The following is a 21,810-nucleotide window of genomic DNA, read 5'->3' as shown; positions in this document are numbered from 1 at the left end:
CAGATATCATCTCAGTCCTATTTTTTTCCTATGTACACTGAACTAGTTTTGTGGTGAGATTTATCATCTTCTTGCTTGGGAATTAATGATCTGTGAAGGACTTAATAGCCAAACAGTATCTGATCCTCCTGAGGATACTATGTTGAAATTAAAGCTGTTTTACTTAGGAAATCTGTTGCACTAAGTGAAATGACTGTGCCTAGGATGTTTTTTCTGTCACTTTAATCTATCACATAAATTAGTTTTTCAAACAGTTTAACTTAGCCCCAAAATAGAGCTATCTCACCGTGAAGGAGAGTTGACTTTTACATGACCCTGGAATGGAGAAACATACCAACTGAGTCTGTGGACAGAAGCTCTGGGAGAGCCACAATCAAACTGGTATTTAAAGATTCAGTGAAAAGGGCACAAGAAGGTACAAAATATAAAAAACGATGATATGAATGTATGACATTTCTGCAAGATAGTGGCACATTTTCACAAAGACTGTGTCATCTGGTAGCTAATAAATCAGTCTTCTCACTTCTTTCTGCTTGACAGTGTCATCTGTTAAAATCACCTGCTCAAACCTTCCTGACTTCCAATTGAAACAAAAATTCAAGACCTTACAACACTTAGAACTGGGATTGAGAGTTAATTTGTTTCCAAAATCTTCAGGAAATTTACCGTAGTCAAAACACTCACCGTCTAGCAAATGGCGCTAAATTGAGACATGCAGTAGATCATCCCAGACAAGCTTCCAGACAAAGAGCAGAACGTTCATCTAGAAAGAAGGAAAGAATCGTGTGACTGACCCCCTAATTTAGAATATACCTCCTCTGCTGCTTAGGGTTTTCTATTTGTGGGACATGAAGCTTATCCCAGTTTTATTTCATAACCACCTTCCTCAAAGAGGCTCTCACTGATGCCTTGCCATTTTACTATACACATTTTCCTAGCAATTTATTCTTTCACTATGTCATAAAACTATTCCACATGCTCTTCTATTTACAATCCCCAAGACCCCTCCCCTATTCATTCTCAGATGATGACCTTTTTTCTTATTTCACAGAGAAACAGAAACAGTGAGAGGAAACTTTCCACGTGTTTCCAACACAAAATTGACTGATCTATTCATATGTGTGTCCATTTTCCTCTCTTTTTCCTGTAGTATTACAATGCATGAACTCTTCATCATTGTGTACTGGGTTCCAGACTCTCTCAGGGACATGCTTTTGCAATTACTCCTCCTCTTTCTTTTATTGTCAAATTTCTCTGCATAAAATTCTCATCTGCATAAAAACATGCTTTAAGAACTTCTTCTTTAAATACACACACACATACACACAACCTTCCTTGATCTCATTTCTTCTCCGGCCACCATCAACTTTCTATGCCCTTATTTAATGAACAAATCTTTGAATGTAGTTTATAACTCAGTCTCCATGTGTCTCCTTTCATTCTCTCTTGACTGCACTCTAATTAGCCTTTAGTTCCCATAACTCCAATAAAATTAATTTTGTTGAGGTCATCGATAGTTCCATATTGCTGAAGACAATAATTAACTCTCACTACTGACATTACTCAAGTCTTAATTATTATGCACATGATGAAAAAGCCTCAAAATATGTTAAAGTTTACAAATCTGAAAATATATAAAATTTGACAGAACTAAAAGGAGAAATAGACAAATTCATGTTATACTGGGAGATTTTACCACACCTCTCTCAGTAACCGGGAGCTCAAGTAAAAAAGGAAAAGCAAGAAATGTTATTTAAAATTTGAACATCTCCATTCATAAACGTGACCCAATTGAAATTGTATAGTGAGGAATACAGATTATTTTCAAGTGTCCAAGTAGTATTTAACAAGATCATCCAATGAAGCTCAATAAAGTAAAGTTTAATGAGTATGAAAGAATTATAATAATTCCAAATATTTTTTATGCCACAGAAAAAATAAGACATCAGTAACAAAAAGATATTTTAACAGATCCAATGTTTAGACCCTAAGAAATACACATCTAGATGCCTCTGGATTTTAAGAAGCAATTAAATGAAAGTTAGAAAATGCTTAACATTCATAATTATGAAAAAAATAAAATGTGTAGGATGCAACTAAATAATACTAGAGGAAAATGCCTCAGGTGCATAATAAGAATAGAAAATAAGGCTGAAAAAAATTAATGATATAGGTATCCATCTCAAGAATTGAGAAAAGGAACAGCAAATTAACCCAAAGAAAGTAGACAGAAGGAAATAATGAAGATACGAGCAGAAACCAGGGAGTACGAAACAAATACACAATGGAGAAAAGTCAACAAATCCAAAATATTATTATTATTATTTTTTTTTTTTTTGCGGTACGCGGGCCTCTCACTGTTGTGGCCTCTCCCGTTGTGGAGCACAGGCTCCGGACGCGCAGGCTCAGCGGCCATGGCTCACGGGCCTATCTGCTCCGCGGCAGGTGGGATCTTCCCAGACCAGGGCACGAACCCGCGTCCTCTGCATCATCAGGTGGACTCTCAACCACTGCACCACCAGAGAAGCCCTAAAATTTTATATTTTAAAAACACTAATAAATTTCATAAGCCTCTGGCAAGGCTAATCTAAGAAAAGAAGAGAGGAGAGAAGATAGAGGAAAAAAGGGAGAGGAGAGAGTGGATGGATGGAGAGAGAGAAAGAGCTCAATTATCAGTATTAGAAATATTAAAGAAGATATTCCTACTTACATATGGGTATACGTGATATAAAACATTTGAGTATAATATTAACAACTATATGTCAATATTTTTTAAATTTTTGATAAAATGTTTAAATTTCCAGAAAATGATAACAGCAGTACTGACCTAAAGTAAATAAAAATATAAATAAACCTTTATATATGAAACAGAAATTGATTCTGAATTTCAAAATTACACCATAAGAACAGAGTAAACTAAATCCAGCAATGTATAAAAGAATAATACATCGCGACAAAGTGGAGTTTATTCGTAAAATGCAAAGCCACCTTAACATTTTAAAATCTAATGTTATTCTTCACATTAACTCAATAAAAAGAAAAGCCTTGCAATCATCTGAAAAGGTATAGAAAAGGCATTTATATTCATCAGAAAAGCTCTTAACACACTAGGAATAAAAGACAACTTTCTAATCTTATAAAAATCATCTAGGAAATTCTATAGCAAAAATCATACTTAATGATGATGTATTGAAAGCTTTTCCATGAGGCTTAAAATGTTACCTTGCCACCACTTGTATTTTACATCATATTAAAGGTCTTTGCAGTGGTGTAAGACCAGAAAAAAGAAATAAGACTTATGGTTATTGGAAAGAAAGAACTAATTTGAAGACTAGTAATTGAGTACTTAGAAAATCAAAAGAATAATCTATTAAAATTAATATGTGAACTTAGCAATAGCTCTAATATCAATACATAAACATCGTTTGTATTTTTATACACCAGCAACAAATGACCAATAAAAGATTCAAAACATTACACTTTAAGGAGCATCCAAAACAAAATTAAATATCTAAGAATACATCTAATGAAAGAGTTCCACTTTGTCCAACATGTAGAAAGTTAGAAAGGTTGGCTGTCCCAACCTAACAATAAGAAAAAGCCAGATAAATTACAAAGTCACAACCTTCTGGAAGCCTTCAGGGAACTGAGATCACACGGGAAGTAGCATGGATTCCACTGAGGCACAGGTTTCCCCCAAAGGAAAGGGGAGGTGGGACTGGCTCACATAGGGCAGGCCCAGGAAGAAGGGGTGTGGCCATCGTAAAAGAGGGAGGTAAGAAGAAATCAGCTAACTCATTGCTACTAAGGCAACGTTAGAAGAAAACAAATTCCCATAACTCTGGGTGAAGGGCGGAAAAGCATCCTGGGCCCAATATCACTAGTGATCGCCTGCAGCTGGGGAAGCAGGAGCATCTCTCTTGCATAAGAAATTCCACAGATACAAATTGGAGCATGCCGCACACCAGCCTAAGAAGCCCTGGGCGGGGGGCCAAGAATACGGACACAGATTCTCTCTGAGGTGTAGATGAAACACAGCAGGACCCTATGGTCCTTCCCTCCTGCCCACCATGTCCTCAGCCTGCCTTCTGTCCAGGGAAAAACTTTAGCCAAAGAATAAGGTTAATCAGAGAAGTGAGAAAATACAGAAACAAAGGAAAACAGTCAAATGAGACCAAATAATAAGAGTTTAGTCATTAAGCAAAGTCAAGTCCTCCTCAGGGGCTACAGATAATATTCGGAGCCGTATCCTCTGAGCTGTCTTATATTCAATATGTGCAGAAAGCCACACCAGGTGGAAGAAGGTAACTACATGATGACCAGACTGTAGCCATGACATAAGCTACCACAATTCTGAAAATCTGCCTCCAAGAAATGGAAATAAGCCAGCCCTGGAACTGAAGACTAACTGTACCTAAAACAATCAAGATGCGGCTGGTCAGACCCCACATGACCAATTTCAAGATGCCTGTCAGAGCTGCCTGTGCTGTTTCTGCATGTGGCCCCCTCCCTCTGTCTATAAATCTCTTGCCCACTGATTGTCAGTGGGGGAGGGGGAGTTGGAGTCCACCCTCCTCCCCTCCCCCGGCGCCAGTTGCCAGCAACTGAAATAAAGCAAACTTTCCTTTCCACCAACCTTGCCTCTTCATTGGCTTTTGCGCTACAAGCAGCCAGACTCCACTTTTGGTTACATAGTCATTCAGTGAGGGTCCAGCACAAATACCGTCAACTCAGCCCCCAGCCTAAGCACAAGGCAACCCTAGAGGAATGTGAAGCTTGTGCGGCTGAAATTTACCATAGCAACAGCAAAATCCAAACTCAGCACGACTCTTGACTACTCAGCACCCCACACAAATAGCCTGGTAGAAGAACAGGAAACCCCCTTTCTGGGCGTAAATGCTATTTACCTCAGTCCTTACTACACTACACACAATGTCTGGGATTCCTTCAAAACTTATGAGGTGTACAAAAATGTGAGGAAAAACAACTCACTGTCAAGATACTTGGCCATCAACAAAACCAGACTTAGGATCACCCAGCTGTTAGAACTATCAGAGAGGGAATTTAAAGTAACTGTGATTACTAGGTTAAAGATTTAGTGGAAAAAGTGGATATCATGCACAGACAGTTTGAGAATTTCAGCAGAGGGATAAAAATGATGAGTGAATGGAGAAAAATGAATTCCTTCAATGGCTCATAATAGATTTGACACAGCTGAAGAAATAATCAGTGGACTTGAAGATATATTAATAGAAATTTTCTAAATTAAAACACACACACATTCCCACATACACACACACAAGGCAGTAAAAAAAGAAGAAAGGCATCTAAAGATTGTAGAACAATGAGTAATGGTGTAACATACAGGTAACTGGTGACCTACAAGCAGAAGAGAGAGAGAATAAGGCACTAGAAATTAGATAGTTAGCAGTGAAGATCTGTGATCCTGAGATAAGGGAAGCAAATGAGGTGAGCACTCCTACTGGCCCAGTTTTCTGTCTGCTGGAGGAGTTTCAAGACCACAGAACAGATCTGGAGGGCTGGAGACCACCGGTGGGTACTCTTCACAGGGTAAAACGCTGGAGAGGAGGGAGCTGCACAGAGAGGAAGCCTAGGAGATCTGCAGAAGGTGCTTGGGGTCTGAGAACAGCTTGGCACATGCATGAGGCGGAGCTAATCAAATCTGGGAAAAGAAACACCAAAAATGTCTGGGGTATCTCCCCTTACTTTTCTTACTATACTTGCAGCTCCTGAACTGTGCTAACTTCTCAGCCCGTTGAGTTTGCTGCTTTGAGTATGAACTCTATTCCACTTACTGGGGAGTGGACTGGGAAGGGCTCTCAGGGGAGAAATCTATTTAAATGTTAATCTCACCCCCTGGTTTTCCCTTCTTTCAAAGTTTTCAACCCCTCTGATTTCTGACTTCCCTTCATCCCTCTTCAGTACCTTCTTATCATTGCTTTTTACTTTGTCTAAAGCTTGTCATTTTTGTCAGCAGAAGGGTTGCTTTGACAAGTTACTCTGTCATTAGGGAATCTCTAAGTCCCTGCAGTTCTAAATGCTCAAAACAGTGATCAAATACATTTTCTGCCATTAGACTGTTATTGCCAAGTTATTTACTGTCAAGTGATTCAATCAAGTTGGCACCCAGTGGCACATCCATTGTTGGCATTCTTTCGGTTTAAAATAAACTGGGAATAACTCAAGGACTGTCTCTAATTTAAAAGCCTTTAGGCAATACCAGAGGCTTTGTTGAGGTTCCTAGAGTTTTGCAACTGAGTAAATACTGAATGAAAATTCAACCGTGTTCATTGTTAGCAAGAGCTGAGTTTTTATATCCTTGAGAAAACTGTTGGGAGAATTTTCGAACTTCCAGTTAGTGCTCGCCCTCTGTTCTGGAAAGTTTCCATCTAAAAAATAAAACACAAATCTCCATCTTAACCTTTACCATTCACATAAAAATACTCTGATTAATCCCAATACCCTTTTATATGTACAAAAATAATATATAAAACTGGGTGAGAAATTCATTTATTTACTTTGTATGCCTTAAATACCTGACCTTCATCAGGAACCACAGCAAAACTTACAATGTACTTGTATCTATGTCCTCTTGATTAAGAATATTGTTTTATTTATTTTTATTTTTTTAATTTTTAAATTTATTTATTTTTTATTGGAGTATAATTGCTTTACAATGCGTTGGTTTCTGCTGTACAATGAAGTGAATCAGCTATATGTATACATATATCCCCTCTTTCTTGGACCTCCCTCCCCCACCCATCCCACCCCTCTAGATCATCACAGAGCACTGAACTGAGCTCCCCATGCTATACAGCAGGTTCCCACTAGCTATCTATTTTACACATGGTAGTATAAATATATCAATTCTAATCTCCCAATTCATCCCACCCTCCCCTTCCTCCACTGTGTCCACATGTCCACTCTCTACATCTGTGTCTCTATTCCTGCCCTGCAAATAGGTTCATCTGTACCATTTCTCTAGATTCCATATATATGCATTAATATACGGTATTTGTTTTCCCCTTTAAGGCTTACTTCACTCTATATGACAGACTCTAGGTCCATCCACGTCTCTACAAATGACCCAATTTAATTCCTTTTTATGGCTGAGTAATATTCCGTTGTATATATGTACCACATCTTCTTTATCCATTCGTCTGTTGATGGGCATTTAGGTTGCTTCCATGACCTGGCTACTGTAAATAGTGCTGCAATGAACATTGGGGTGCATGTGTCTTTTTGAATTATGGTTTTCTCTGGGTATATGCCCTGTAGTGGGATTGCTGAGTCATATGGTAATTCTATTTTTAGTTTTTTAAGGAACCTCCATACTGTTCTCCATAGTGGCTGTATCAATTTACATTCCCACCAACAGTGCAAGAGAGTTCCCTTTTCTCCACACCCTCTCCTGCATTTGTTGTTTGTAGATTTTCTGATGATGCCCATTCTAACTGGTGTGAGGTGATACCTCATTGTAGTTTTGATTTGCATTTCTCTAATAATTAGTGAGGTTGAGCAGCCTTTCAAGTGCCTCTTGGCCATCTGTATGTCTTCTTTGGAGAAATATCTATTTAGGTCTTCTGCTCATTTTTTAATTGGGTTGTTTGTTTTTGTAATATTGAGCTGCATGAGCTATTTATATATTTTAGAGATTAATCCTTTGTCAGTTGATTCGTTTGCAAATATTTTCTCCCATTCTGGGGTTATCTTTTAAACTTCTCTATAGTTTCCTTTGCTGTGCAAAAGCCTTTAAGTTTCATTAGGTCCCATTCGTTTATTTTTGTTTTTATTTTCACTACTCCAGGACGTGGGTCAAAAAAGATCTTGCTGTGGTCTATGTCAAAGAGTGTTTTTCTTATGTTTACCTCTAAGAGTTTTCTAATGTCCTGTCTTACATTTAGGTCTTTAATCGATTTTGAGTTTATTTGTGTGTATGGTGTTAGGTAGTATTCTAATTTCATTCTTTTACATGTAGCTGTCCAATTTTCCTAGCACCACTTATTGAATAGGCTATATTTTCTCCATTGTATGTTCTTGCCTCCTTTGTCATAAATTAGGTGACCATATGTGTGTGTGGGTTTATCTCTGGGCTTTCTATCCTGTTCCATTGATCCATATTTCTGTTTTTGTGCCAGTACCATACTGTCTTGATTACTGTAGCTTTGTAGTATAGTTTGAAGTTGGGGAGCCTGATTCCTCCAGCTCCTTTTTTCTTTCTCAAAATTTCTTTGGCTATTCAGGGTCTTTTGCATTTCCATACAAATTGTAAAATTTTTTGTTCTAAACCTGTGAAAAATGCCATTGGTAAATTGATAGGGATTGCATTGAATCTGTAGACTGATTTGGGTACTTGAGTCATTTTCACAATACTGATTCTTCCAATCCAAGGACATGGTATATTTCTCCATCTGTTTATGTCATCTTTGATTCCATTCATCAGTGTTTTATGATTTTCTGAGTATGGGTCTTTTGCTTCCTTAGATAGGTTTATTCCTAGGTATTTTATCCTTTTTGTTGGTAATGGTAAATGGGATTGTTTCTTTAATTTCTTTTTCTGATCTTTCATTGTTAGTGTATAGGAATGCAAGAGATTTCTGTGCATTAATTTTGTATCCTGAAACCTTACCAAATTCATTGATTAGTTCTAGTAGTTTTCTGGTGGCATTTTTAGGATTTTCTATGTATATTATCTGCAAACAGTGACAGTTTTACTTCTTCTTTTCCAATTTGTATTCCTTTTATTTCTTTTTCTTTTCTGATTGCCATGGCTAGGACTTCCAGAACAATGTTGAATAAGAGTGGCAAGAGTGAACATCCTTGTCTTGTTCCTTATCTTAGTGGAAATGCTTTCAGTTTTTCACCATTGAGAATGATGTTTGCTGTGGGTTTGTCATATATGGCCTTTATTATGTTGAGGTAGGTTCCCTCTATGCCCATTTTCTGGAGATTTTTTTTATCATAAATGAGTGTTGAATTTTGTTAAGAGCTTTTTCTGCATCTATTGAGATGATCATATGGGTTTTGTTCCTTAATTTGTTAATGTGGTCTATCACATTGATTTGCATATATTGAAGAATCATTGTATTCCTGGGACAAATCTCACTTGATCATGGTGTATGAGCCTCTTAATGTGTTGCTGGATTCTGTTTGCTTGTATTTTGTTGAGGATTTTTGCGTCTATGTTCATCAGTGATATTGGTCCATAATTTTCTTTTTTTGTGATATCTTTTTCTGGTTTTGGTGTCAGGGTGATGGTGGCCTCATAGGGGAAATTGACAGTAACACAATAATAGTAGGGGACTTTAACACCCCACTTACACCAATGGGCAGGTCATCCAAACAGAAAATAAATAAGGAAACACAAGCTTTAAATGACACAATAGACCAGATAGATTTAACTGATATCTATAGGACATTTCACCCAAAAGTGGCAGAATACACCTTCTTCTCAAGTGCACATGGAACATTCTCCAGGGTAGATGATATCTTGGGTCACAAATCAAGCCTCAGAAAATTTAAGAAGATTGAAATCATATTAAGCATCTTTTCCTACCACAACGCTATGAGATTAGAAATCAATTACAGGAAAAAAACTAAAAAACACAAATACATGGAGGTTAAACACTGCATTACTAAATAATCAAAAGATCACTGAAGAAATCAAAGAGGAAATAAAAAATACATAGAAACAAATGACAACAAAAACATGATGACCCAAAACCTATGGGATGCAGCAAAAGCAGTTCTAAGAGGGAAGTTTACAGCAATTCAATCTCAGTTCAAGAAACAAGAAAAATCTCAAATAAACAATTTAACCTTACACCTAAAGCAACTAGAGAAAGAAGAAGAACAACAAAAAAAACCCCAAAGTCAGTAGAAGGAAAGAAATCATAAAGATCTGAGCAGAAATAAATGAAATAGAAACAAAGAAAACAATATCAAAGATCAATAAAACTAAGAGTTGGTTCTTTGAGAAGATAAAAAAAATTGATAAACCTTTAGCCAGACTCATCAGAAAAAAAGGGAGAGGACACAAATCAATAAAATTAGAAATGAAAAAGGAGAGATCATAAGTGACACAATCAAAATACAAAGGATTATAAGAGACTACTAAAAACAACTATATGCCAATAAAATGGACAACCTCGAAGAAAAGGACAAATTCTTGGAAAGGTACAATTTTCCAAGACTGAACCAGGAAGAATTAGATAATATAAATAGACCTATCATAAGTAATAAAATTGAAACTGTAATAAAAATCTTCCAACAAACAAAAGTCCAAGACCAGATGGCTTCACAGTGACTTCTATCAACCATTTAGAGAAGAGCTAATACCTATCCTTCTCAAACTTTTCCAAAAAATTGCAAAGGGAGGAAGAATATAATTTTAGATATCAAGGATTTCATTACTGTTAACTGGTTGTACAGCTATTGTGAGCTTTTGTATTAAATCACTAAAAAAAGAACCCTTCCATATATACAAAAATTCTTCATGAGATCTACAAATATAAAAATTGATTAGAGTTGGGAAAACTAGATTTTCACTGAGTTAGGAATAAACATGTAATAAGAAAATAGAGGCCAGGTTATAAATAAAGAAGAATGAAAAGTTTGGATGAGTTGTATATTTTTCAAAAATGCCCAAATTTCATCCACTTTCTTTCATTTTGCAGGAATTTAGCTCAACAATGGAGCAAAATTACCACCCCAAAATGTGTCTCTTTGGCATGAGGATTAATTTCAGTTGATTATTTTTAAGAAACAAAATTCAGAAGTTTGTCTTGTTACTTCTCCCTTAACTGCCTAAAAAAAATTTGATAAAGGACCTGTTCTTAGAATAGAGTAATCACCAGAGAGATCTGCAAAAAACATGAGCTAAGGGTGGTTGGGGAAACAAAGTCAGCAGGGTCTAGAGATCAGAGTCCACTTTGTGTCCCACTGTTGTGTCTCCTGACCCAGCAAATATTTGTTCATCAAACATTTGCTTTTCCATCTCCATGTGAATTGCCTTCCTCCTCTTTGAAGTCCCAAACCACCATCCCCTACATCCTCTTTTGTCTTTTGCTGAAGATGGTGTTAAAGGTGAGGTTTGCAGCCATCCTGAGGAGTTACACAATTTTTCTGGGTCTCTCCCATATACACATGTTATTAAACTTTTGTTTGATTTTTCTCCTGTTAATATGCCTCATGTCAATTTAAATTGTGGATCATCCAGAAGAATTTAGAAAGGTAGAGGAAAATTTCTTCCTCCAAAACAGTAATGAAACTGGTAAATAATGCAGACTCTTGGAATCTGCTCTACATTGTGTGTTGGTGTAAAAGGCAAATAATGCCAAAGTAGAAGATCAAAAAATGAAAATGTTGAATGAGAGTAATGTCCTCAGAATATTATCTTATGCTCTTAGGTCCTACCAAGAGAAATATTTCCTCTCCACCACATTTTTGTAATTGCTCATTTGGAAGACTGACTCCTTGTTCTAAACATAGTTTAAATGGCATAAAAAAAGATAATTAGGGTAATTCAGGGAAGATAGCCCACAGAGATAGATGAGATATGCAAATTTTGATAAAGATTTTTAAAATTATGGATGATCACTAAGTTATCTAGAATTTTCATGCTAGCATTATAAATAGTTCTAGTTGGATTGAAACAGTAAATTATACCAAATATCTGCTTAAGTATGGGTTCACTCATTCTAAAATAGGCAAAACAAACAAATGAAAAATTCTGTTGTCTTTAGTCAACTCGTGTTGGAAAATGTCTTCTTGAGAATTATTAATAAATTTCTATAACATGTTCTGGTCTACTTACTTTAGATTCTGGTAGACAGAGAGGCCAAACAAATTAAGCAGAACCACTCACCAAGCTGTGACCTTACCAGGCAGGTAAGGCTTTACTGAGGCTAACCTGGGTCTGAAGTGTTTGCCACTTAGGGAAGCATGTGGCCTCAATCAATCAATGGTCAATGAGTGAAAGTACAAATGTATGGAAAGTATTTTCATGGCAGATGACATAAAAAGTATTGGAAAAATTTCTGCTCTGAAACTTTAAAATATTTATGATTTAATTATATTTACTTATATTTTAAATACAAAAAGAAAAAAATTAAAACCCCAAAGCATATCCTATCATAAAAGACTTCTTTCATAGAAACACAATATTTCTTCCTGTAACATATAATTGTTGAACTCTAATGTATCAAGCTTTGCGTTGTGTGCTCAAAATAACAGTGTGAACCCAACATAATACATGTCCTGAGCCCATAATTTACATTCCAATATTATTCTATTCATCTGGACTTCAAATTCCAATGTAGGGAAGATACACTGTAACCTGTAGTTTAAAAACAAAGTGTACTAGAGGCCAGAACTGGAATGTTGGAGATAGACACTAGCCTTAACATTTAATTTTTTAGATATTTTGGGTAATTTTAAGATAAATGTATAATTTATTCTTTGAGGAATTAAACCAATATTTGTTCAGCACATACAAAATAGTGAATATAAAAGTTAAGTCACAGACTCTGTTCTGCAAGTTCTCACCAGCTAAGGGGAAGGCAGATATTAAAAAAGATAGCTGTGGCAATTTGACAAGGGTTGGCTGTGGGATGAGAGCAAAAAGGAGGAAGAAGTTAAGTTTTGCAGAAGAAAACCGCAGCAAAATTTTCCCAGAGGGGATGAAAATTGAGTTGAGCCCTAAAGTTTACATGAACTTCAGTAAGTGAGTTCATGGGGGAGAAGGGAGTGTGACCATTCTTAAAACCAAAAGTACATGGGAAACTGGAAGGTGGAAAACCACTGCTTATTGGGCTTTTGCTTGACTTTAACTACAGGTAAACCTCAAAAATCAAGAACTCCTACCTAGACCTATATGACACCAGATAGTACATAGGCAAAAATCTGCAATCTTAATAACAGAAAAAAATGTGGGCATATATTAGGTCCCTAGCACACTGTAGCTTCTTGAGTGTTGGTGGAATGAAAACGTCAGGATACGTATACATAGGTACAAAAATGTTTGATCCATCCTATGTGGTAGGCAGAATAATGGTCCCCAAAGATATCCACGTCTAAATTCCTAGAACCTGTAAATATTCTATCTTGTCTGGTAAAAGAGACTTTGAAGGTGTGATTAAATTAAGAATCGGGGGATGGGGATTTTAGCCTGAATTGTTCAGGTGGGTCCGATGTAATCACAAGGCTTGTTATAAATGGAAGAGGGAGGCAAGAGAGTCAGTGTCAGAGTGAAGTAGCTTGACAAAAGCTTGACGAACCACTATTGCCTTTGAAGGTAGATGAAGCAGCCAGGATCCAAGGAATTCAGGAGGCCTAGAGAAGCTGGAAAAGCCAAGGGAACAGATCCTGCTCTAGGGCGTCCCAAAGGAACACAGCCCTGCCAGTATCTCTCTTTTAGCCCACTGTGACCCCTTTCAAACTTCTGACCTCCAGAAAGCTAAAATTATAAACCTGTGTTGTTGTAAGCCACTGAATTTGTTATAGCAGCAATGGAAAACTAATACACGCTACTCCCAGAGCAAGCTGCAGAAAAAAATTTCACAGTGTAAAGAAAAGGCAGTGAGAAGGATGGATAGGTTCATTCAATTTTGATTTTTCAGAAGTATTTAAAGAGGTCAGGTAGTTCAGACTTCAGGCCAGTTTGATTTTGTCCTAGCTGGTAAATTTATATTTTTTAAATTTCTCTAGGATTAAGAGATCAGGTGACTTAACCTCTGAAAGACAAGATTCCTGAAGGAGTCTTGATTTCACTTCTAGAAAGGAAAAAAAAAACAAGGCTTTGAATTTTGGTAGTGGTTAGTATTTTTTTTTTTTTCATTTAGTTATAGCTTGTTTCTCCAAGCACATTGGCACTGTGAAATCACTTAGCAAGTTTAAATGAAGTATGAAATAACACTGAGATTGGCCAGCTGCTCTCACTTGGATAGGAGAGAATATACTTTGAACTGCTGTTTGCAGTCCTACCAAATGAAAACAGTCACGTAAAATGCAGCTGTTGTTTCCAGTTGAAATATGGCAAATCTGACATAAATACATTTAACATAAAATAATATGCGTTCTATAAACTCTACTTATTCTAAATTGCAACTAATAGTCAAATATTTAGACTAGGATTTGATTGATCCACGATGGCAGCAGCTGGATTTAAATAAATTCTTCACCTTTCTCAAGCATCTGAGAAACACGAGGATAGTCTAGTTTTTACTGGTAGACACTGCTGATTCCCTTCCAAAGTTTTTTATTTATTTTTTTTTTTAAGAACCCCAATTTTGCTTCTGTGATTCAGAGGAACATGGCTCCAACCCAGCTCCAGAGGAAGCCTCTAATTAGTTTAAACCACCCCGCCGTTATTTCCCTGGTAACTATTTTTGGTCCAGGAATAGCTGCTTAACCTAAGCTAGCAAGCTAGCCATTATATGCCACTCACCCCTGATTGCCACGGAAGGTTTATTGTGACAGCAAGAGGAACCAGTTTTAGACAAAACTGACTATAATGATAACATTGACGGAAAATGGACAAACAACCAAATTAAAAAAAAAAAAAAAAACCTTGATGCCCACTCTTCCTCTGAACTGATTATGTATGAAAATAATATCATCACTTAGGTCATTTTGATTCAGTTTTTCTTTTACTTACAGGTACAGTTAGGATGCTAATGACCTCAGATATTTCCCTATTTTCCAGTGACACTGGCTCTCAGTATGTTAATTTGAGTTCTTAAGAGTTATGATAAAGACAGTCTCCAAGCTTTTGTGTTGGGCTAAGATAGCTTCTCAATGCAACTCAAGAGTCACTAGCATATATGAAGGATTCATAAAACCAGTGCCTCTTCTTGGCCTGGTCTTGGCCTGGTTAGCATATAAAAACGTAGTTGTGAGCTCCTGCCTCATTTCTGACTCCCCAAATGCGGTGGACAAAACAATGCATCCCAAAAATGCCCAAGTCTTATTCCCTGAAACCTGTGCATGAGTCACTTTACATGGAAAAGGGAATTTTCAGTTGTGATTAAGTTAAGGGTCTGGAGATAGGAAGATCATTCTGGATTATCCTGGAAAACCCAATGTAATCACAAGGGTCCTCATAAGTGAAAGGAAGACGAAGAAGAGTCAGGGTCAGAGAAGGAGATGTATTGATGGAAGCAGAAGCTTGAGTGACAGGAAAAAGGGGCCCGGGGCCAAGGATGCAGGTGGCCTTCAAAGGATGGGAAAGGCAAGGAAACAGATTCCACTCGAAAGCCTCCAGAAGAAATTCAGCCCTTTGACACTTTGATTTTAGTCTAGAAAGACCCATTTCAGACTTCTGACCTCCAGAATGATGAGATAATAAATTTGTTATCAGGTCACTACATTTTTCATAATTAGGAAATAAATACACCAAGTTTAATTGCTATTTCAGACCCACAGACCATGGCTCTATTTGGTCTTCTTGACTGAGTGCACCAGAGCTGTATTCTTTTTTCCTGAAAAGCTTCATGAAGACCAGAAATTCTGAGGTGCCTTCAGGATTTTCCTCCTACAGTCTGACCCAGAAGTGTAGAGTACATTCGGATGCTCTCCATTACCCCCTGGCAGAGGCTGGCTCAGTGACTTCTCTTTTCCTAGCTCTGAGGCTAAAACCAGTGGTTCTCCATTTGGCTACACAGCAGAAAGCTTCTTAAGCTTTGCTGCACCTGGGAAGCTTTTGAAAGCCCAGGATGCACCGGGTTGCACCCCATACCAATTAAATCAGCATACTTGGGGTGAAACCCAAGCATCAGCATGGTTTAACTCCCCTTAGGTGATTTCAGGATGCAGCCACACTTGAGAATCATTAGGCAAAACAACTTTTCCTCACTTGTTCAGAAGTGGTTATAAATCAAAATGGGAATCTAGCTGTACTTTACGCTACTGTATGGGATAGTCACAATGCCTCAAAGTTCTTTTTCTGCCCCTGGCACAGCGCACCCCGAATTTCTCCGGCATTTGGTAGCAAAAGCCCGAACAAATGCAGTGTGATAGCCCAGACAGGATTGGATTCCGGCACAGAAAAAGGACATTCGTGGAAAAACTGGTGAAACCCAAATAAATTCTGAAAGGTGTTTGATTTTAATGTACCAATAGTAGTTATGCACCGTAGATACGTAAGAATAGGGAGCAGTAGGCAGATATGGAAATCTTTGTCCTATTTTTATGACCTCTCTGTAAACCTAAAATTACTTGAAAGTAAAACGCGTAATTGAAAACAAAGCCTGAACTAATTTCTCTATAGCAGCAGCCAAGACCCACGTCAGATCTTACGTGCTGGAATAAGCAAACGCCTTGAATGTTTCTGGACATGTCTGCCAACAATGGCCATTTTCGATTTCTCAAGAAATTGGATAGCTCTAGACGCTGAGTTAACTGACAATTTAATTTTGCTTATTTTAATAGGAGGTTTTCAGATTAATTTAGTTTAAATCAAATCACCTGCTTAGAATCCTTCACAACAAAGCTTATCTGCTCGCGGTGCTTGTCGTTGTAAATCTCTTGGGCTTTCTGGTCACCGTTGAAGAGCGCAGCGAGCAGAGGTCTGGCCCGTCTTCATCCTTTGCCATCTTTCTGTCGATAGTTAAACTGCCTGAGGTAGAATGTTGCTCTGTTTGTTTCCAAAGTCGGCTTCTCCCTGGTGGTCTAGCTGTACTTGGTGTCACATTAAAAAATAATAGTACTAATAAAGTAAAAGAAAAAGAGAGAGGAAAGAAAAACAGGAAAAGGGCTTCCCTGGTGGCGCAGTGGTCGAGAATCCGCCTGCCGATGCAGGGGACGCGGGTTCGTGCCCCGGTCCGGGAAGATCCCACATGCCGCGGAGCGGCTGGGCCCGTGAGCCATGGCCGCTGAGCCTGCGCGTCCGGAGCCTGTGCTCCGCAACGGGAGAGGCCACAGCAGTGAGAGGCCCGCGTACCGCAAGAAAAAAAAAAAAAAAACAGGAAAAGCAGTCAATTCAGAAGCCTTGAAAGTGCAACGGTCCATTAATAAGATGGCAACAGGTTTCAGGAAGCACTTCACAGCATGCGGAAGTTGCCTAAAACTCTGTCATCAGCACCTTGCCCCCAGGGTCTCATTCGTGGCATCCGTGAGTGATCTCTGTCCACATGAGATGCCCACACTTCAACCCACAGGAGGTCGCATCCACTTTCTCTCAGGAAGGAAGGAGCCCTCCTAACCATTCCCTGAAATGCAAGCCCCCTCACTATTGTGGAAAAAAAGCCCTTTCCTACTGCTTTTCTTAGGAGTACCTACTCGTCTAGAATTCTGGCTACTTCCTTACATTTCATTGATATTGGTTGGAATTTGGGAATCACCTTACGAGGGGGTGTCAATCACAACTGCTTGTTGTGGGCTTCCCTGGTGGCACAGTGGTTGGGAGTCCTCCTGCCGATGCGGGGGACGCGGGTTCGTGCCCTGGTCCGGGAAGATCCCACGTGCCGCGGGGCGGCTGGGCCCGTGAGCCATGGCCGCTGGGCCTGCGTGTCCGGAGCCTGGGCTCCGCAGCGGGAGAGGCCACAACAGTGAGAGGCCCATATACCGGAAAACAAAACAAAACAAAAACTGCTTGTTGAGATAGTCCACAGAAAATAGTATTTAATATCCTAAATGCTAATTTCTGCCAAAGCAATGCTAACCAAAGTATAATTTGATTTAGCAAATAGAAATACAGGACACTCAGTTAAATTGGAATTTCAGACAAAAAATACCTTTTTTAGAATCATGTCATACTAAATGACATGATGCTAAAATATCACTAGTTATTTACCTTAAATTCCAGTTTAATTGGGCATCCTGTATTTTATCTGGAGATTCTAAGAGTGACTTTTGTGATCCAAGGAATACCTTCCTGTGTAGGCCAGTACCTGAGGGCACAACTCTTTGTGGCCTGAAATGGTGTAGGGATACATCCTTTCCAAGAAGTCAAGAATAGAAAAGTGACTTTTATCTTTGATGATGGCATCTATGGCTCTGAGTAATGCTTTTTCTTCCTCCTGTACTTTCCACAATGTCTTTCCCTTGTGTAATTTATTTTTGACATTTATAAAAGTACTATAGATAGCAATTTTGAATAGTAATAAAATTACTTTTTGCTTTTTCCTGCACCTAAGAAAGACTTTCCAGGAGAGAGAGAAGTATAGTACCTATCAACAGGTGATATCAAAATAGCACAATTCAACTTTGGGTTTAAAAATAGGGTGATATTATCCACAAGCCCTCCTGAGTGAAATATATATGCCATAGCTAAGTGTTTCTCTTGCATCCCAGAACTAAATTATTCCTTAAAAATGGTTTGTCTAAAGTTTGCTGTGATAAAAATACCATTTTTATGATAGTTATAAAAATTACCATTGAAAAATAGGTCGTCATATTTGCTGCAGCAGCTTATCGTTTGCTTTCTTTTGACTTGAAAACTTCACAATATGAGTTTTATGGTTTTTTTCTGATGAGAGCCAGAAATTAGTACTTTGTAATTGACAAAGTTCTTTTAAATTGGAAGCTTAAACAAATGCTTCCATTTGACTTTAAATTATTTTCCCTGATATTTTTCTATTGGGTTATAGAGAAATGAATTCTTCTTTGTTATATCTTTAAAAAGATTTATAACTGTTCATGACAATAAACAGGATTTTTCCATTCTTTTGAGATGTACAAAAAGATTAGGAAAAAGTAAATATAAAATTACCCTCCTAAACCAGATTACCCACCAGATTACATCTTTCCAATATTCTGGAACTTTAGGTCTAGGCATATGAGTCTCCTGTATCATTATTCCAAAACTTATTTCTCAGAACTTTGTTAAAATGTATCCAAATGTAAAGTAAAGCTATATTTCTCACCTGCTGGTGAGAAATATAAACCACATCTACCATTCTTTTCCTTTTTTTTTTTTAGCAAAACTGTGTCCAACCCAAATGGTAAGACATTTAAATTCCCTGGGATAAATTACCAGTCTCCCTTCTCAACTTTGACCTTGATCATCTACATTCATGTTTATGTGAATCACCAAGCAGTTCTCTTCCCAACAGACTAAATCTGGGCAACCAAGTTTAAAGAATAAATGGTAGCATGATGACAAAATAGATGAACAATATTTAAACAGTAATTATAATAACACAATTCCCTGAGATCGATAAAAATTTGTAGTTAGTCCAGGCTTTTCCATCCATACTTCGTTAGATACTCATAATAAGCCTATAAAACAAACAGTTAGTCATTATTATTTCATTTAAGACATGAAGACACAAGCTCGGAATGGTTAATGGCTTGTGCCTAAGGTTATAACGTTAGTGAGAGATGCACAAAGCCACGAGCAGTGCTCATGAACTTTTAAACACCAACCCATGTTCTCTCTGGTATTCACAGGGAAAAAAATTCTCAAGCTATAAGGAAAAGCATAGAAGTAATTTGAGGCTTGGGAGAAAACTGCTGCAATCCATCTGAATAAGAAGCATGATGAGAAAATATTCTATTATGAAACCCTTAAAAATTAAACCATGATATTTTGAGTAAAGCCTCAGGGTTAACCCTAAGTCTAAGGATCACACTTTAAGTAGCAGCAGGCACTGACAACAATGTCCAGAGCCACCAAAACAAAGATGTATTTTACAGGAGCACAGTATGAGACCTCTGCTTCCAACACTGGCTCCTCGAGATCCACCCATCCAAAATGACTCTTGCGCTCCTCAGAATCCCACAGCACATAGCATTCCTCTTAGGACACACATATGCTCCACTTCAATGGCTACTGACTGGCCATTGTGCGTGCTGTGCTTTTGAAACAATACACATCCCTGGTATATCCATAGTATATCACCAAATCAGATTCTTAGAAAGTAGAGACAAGAAAATATGAGCAAACCAAATCCAATAATACTTTAAAAGGGTCATACACCATGATCAAGTGGGATTTATCCCAGGGATGCAAGGATTTTTCAATTTCCACAAATCAATCAATGTGATACATCACATTAACAAACTGAAGAATAAAAACCATATGATCATCTCAATAGATATAGAAAAAGCTTTTACATAATTCAACATTCATTTATGATAAAAACTCTCCAGACAGTGGGCTCAGAGGGAACATACCTCAACATAATAAATACCATATATGACAAACCCACAGCTAATATCATACTCAATGGTGAACAAATAAGATCAGGAACAAGACAAGAATGCCCACTCTCGCCACTTTCATTCAACATAGTTTTGGAAGTTCTACCCACAGCAATCATAGAAGAAATAGAAATAAAAGGAATTCAAATGGGAAAAGAAGTAGCAAAACTGTCACTGTTTACAGATTGCATGATACTATGCATAGAAAATCCTAAGTAAGCCACCAGAAAACTACTAGAGCTCATCAATGAATTCAGTAAAGTTGCAGGATACCAAATTAATATGAAGACCTTTATATTTTTAGGAGATACTCAGGCAACTCTGATGCATATGTAGGTTTACTCAAGGTTATGCCTTGAATTTGTAAACTGGTAATTACTTTCAAGCAACATTTATTGAACATCTACTATATCTGAGGTACAGAAAAGAGGATCTGAATAAGATATAGAAACTTTCTTCAAAGGGCTCATGGTTGGTTAGGAAATAGAGCCTGTAAGTAAATTCAGTATAAATGTGACCATGATGCAACTACTGTAGTAACAACCAAGCAATGGAGTCTTTATATGAGAACTACAGTGGAATGACAGATAGGCAGGGTCTATGCTTATTCTTCTCCATACTCCACATCACACTTAATGCAATCCTGGAATAAATGTCCAAGAATCCCATGAGTTGGGATGATTAATGGTCTCATATTGTTCTTTTTAAAACTTGATTTTTATGTTTCTTAAAATTAATCCCATGTTCAAAGTATAAAACTTTTTAAAAAATAAGAAACAGAGAAGCAAAGTTCTTTCCCACCTCCTCCATATTTTGGATTCCTGTCCCCAGAGGCAAACTTTCCACTCCCTTACAAGTCTCATCTGTTCTTTACCTCTAGGTTTCCAAATAACCTGCTACTGCTATATCTCTTGAGCTTAGGTTTAGATTGTATCTATTGGTTTCTGCACACTATTCTCTACTTGAATCACTCACATATTCCCCTCCCATCTTCAATATAATAATACACATTATTTGTTAAATCAATATTCAGTGTTTGCATTATTATATTATGTAGACATTTTTTAAAGACAAATTACTATTTCTAAATTAATGTGCATTTTTAAATTGTTTTTTGATGGTAACAATTACCTTTTAAAATTATTTAGCTTTATATATACATATATATTTCATATGCACATATATGTATATTTCTTAAACTTATATAATATATTTATATGTTTGTGTGTGAATAGATAGATGCATACATTACATGGATTAACTATTAATTCAGTCACAAATTAAGTAGCTCATGCCTATAATTTCTTTTATCATCGTTAAATCTTATAACCAAAAATATCAGGTGAACTCTGTGTCCATTCTTTCTCTTTTTTTTTTTCTTTCTGCTTCATGATGGTCTGTTTATTCTCAGGCCTTACACACATGTGTGCATGTACATGTGATCCTGCCTATGTTACCTTCCTGTCTTTCTCTATCTTGATTGATTCTTCTCTTTCAGTGAGCATTCTTCCTATAGCTTCTGAGATACATCTGAATATCTTTGGTCTACCTTTATATTTGATTGATCATTTAGATTGGGATAGAAGCCTAAGTGAGAAATAATTTCTTCCATTTTGAAAACATTGCTTCATCATTTGCTCATTTGTC

The 21,810-nt window shown here is 37.3% G+C and overlaps 1 long non-coding RNA gene across 1 annotated transcript in view; it reads right to left on the bottom strand.

Moving 5' to 3' along the window:
* Positions 1-684: 684 nt before the first annotated feature.
* Positions 685-21,810, bottom strand: part of LOC136793632 (uncharacterized) — a 108,577-nt gene continuing 87,451 nt past the window's right edge. Inside the window, exon 3 of the long non-coding RNA XR_010839235.1 lies at positions 685-763. This is a non-coding gene — a long non-coding RNA (uncharacterized lncRNA). The remainder of the gene's footprint in view (positions 764-21,810) is intronic.

The sequence above is a fragment of the Kogia breviceps genome, chromosome 2, assembly GCF_026419965.1.
Source record: "Kogia breviceps isolate mKogBre1 chromosome 2, mKogBre1 haplotype 1, whole genome shotgun sequence".
NCBI lineage: Eukaryota > Metazoa > Chordata > Mammalia > Artiodactyla > Physeteridae > Kogia > Kogia breviceps.
This window is presented reverse-complemented; position numbering and strand designations above follow the sequence as displayed.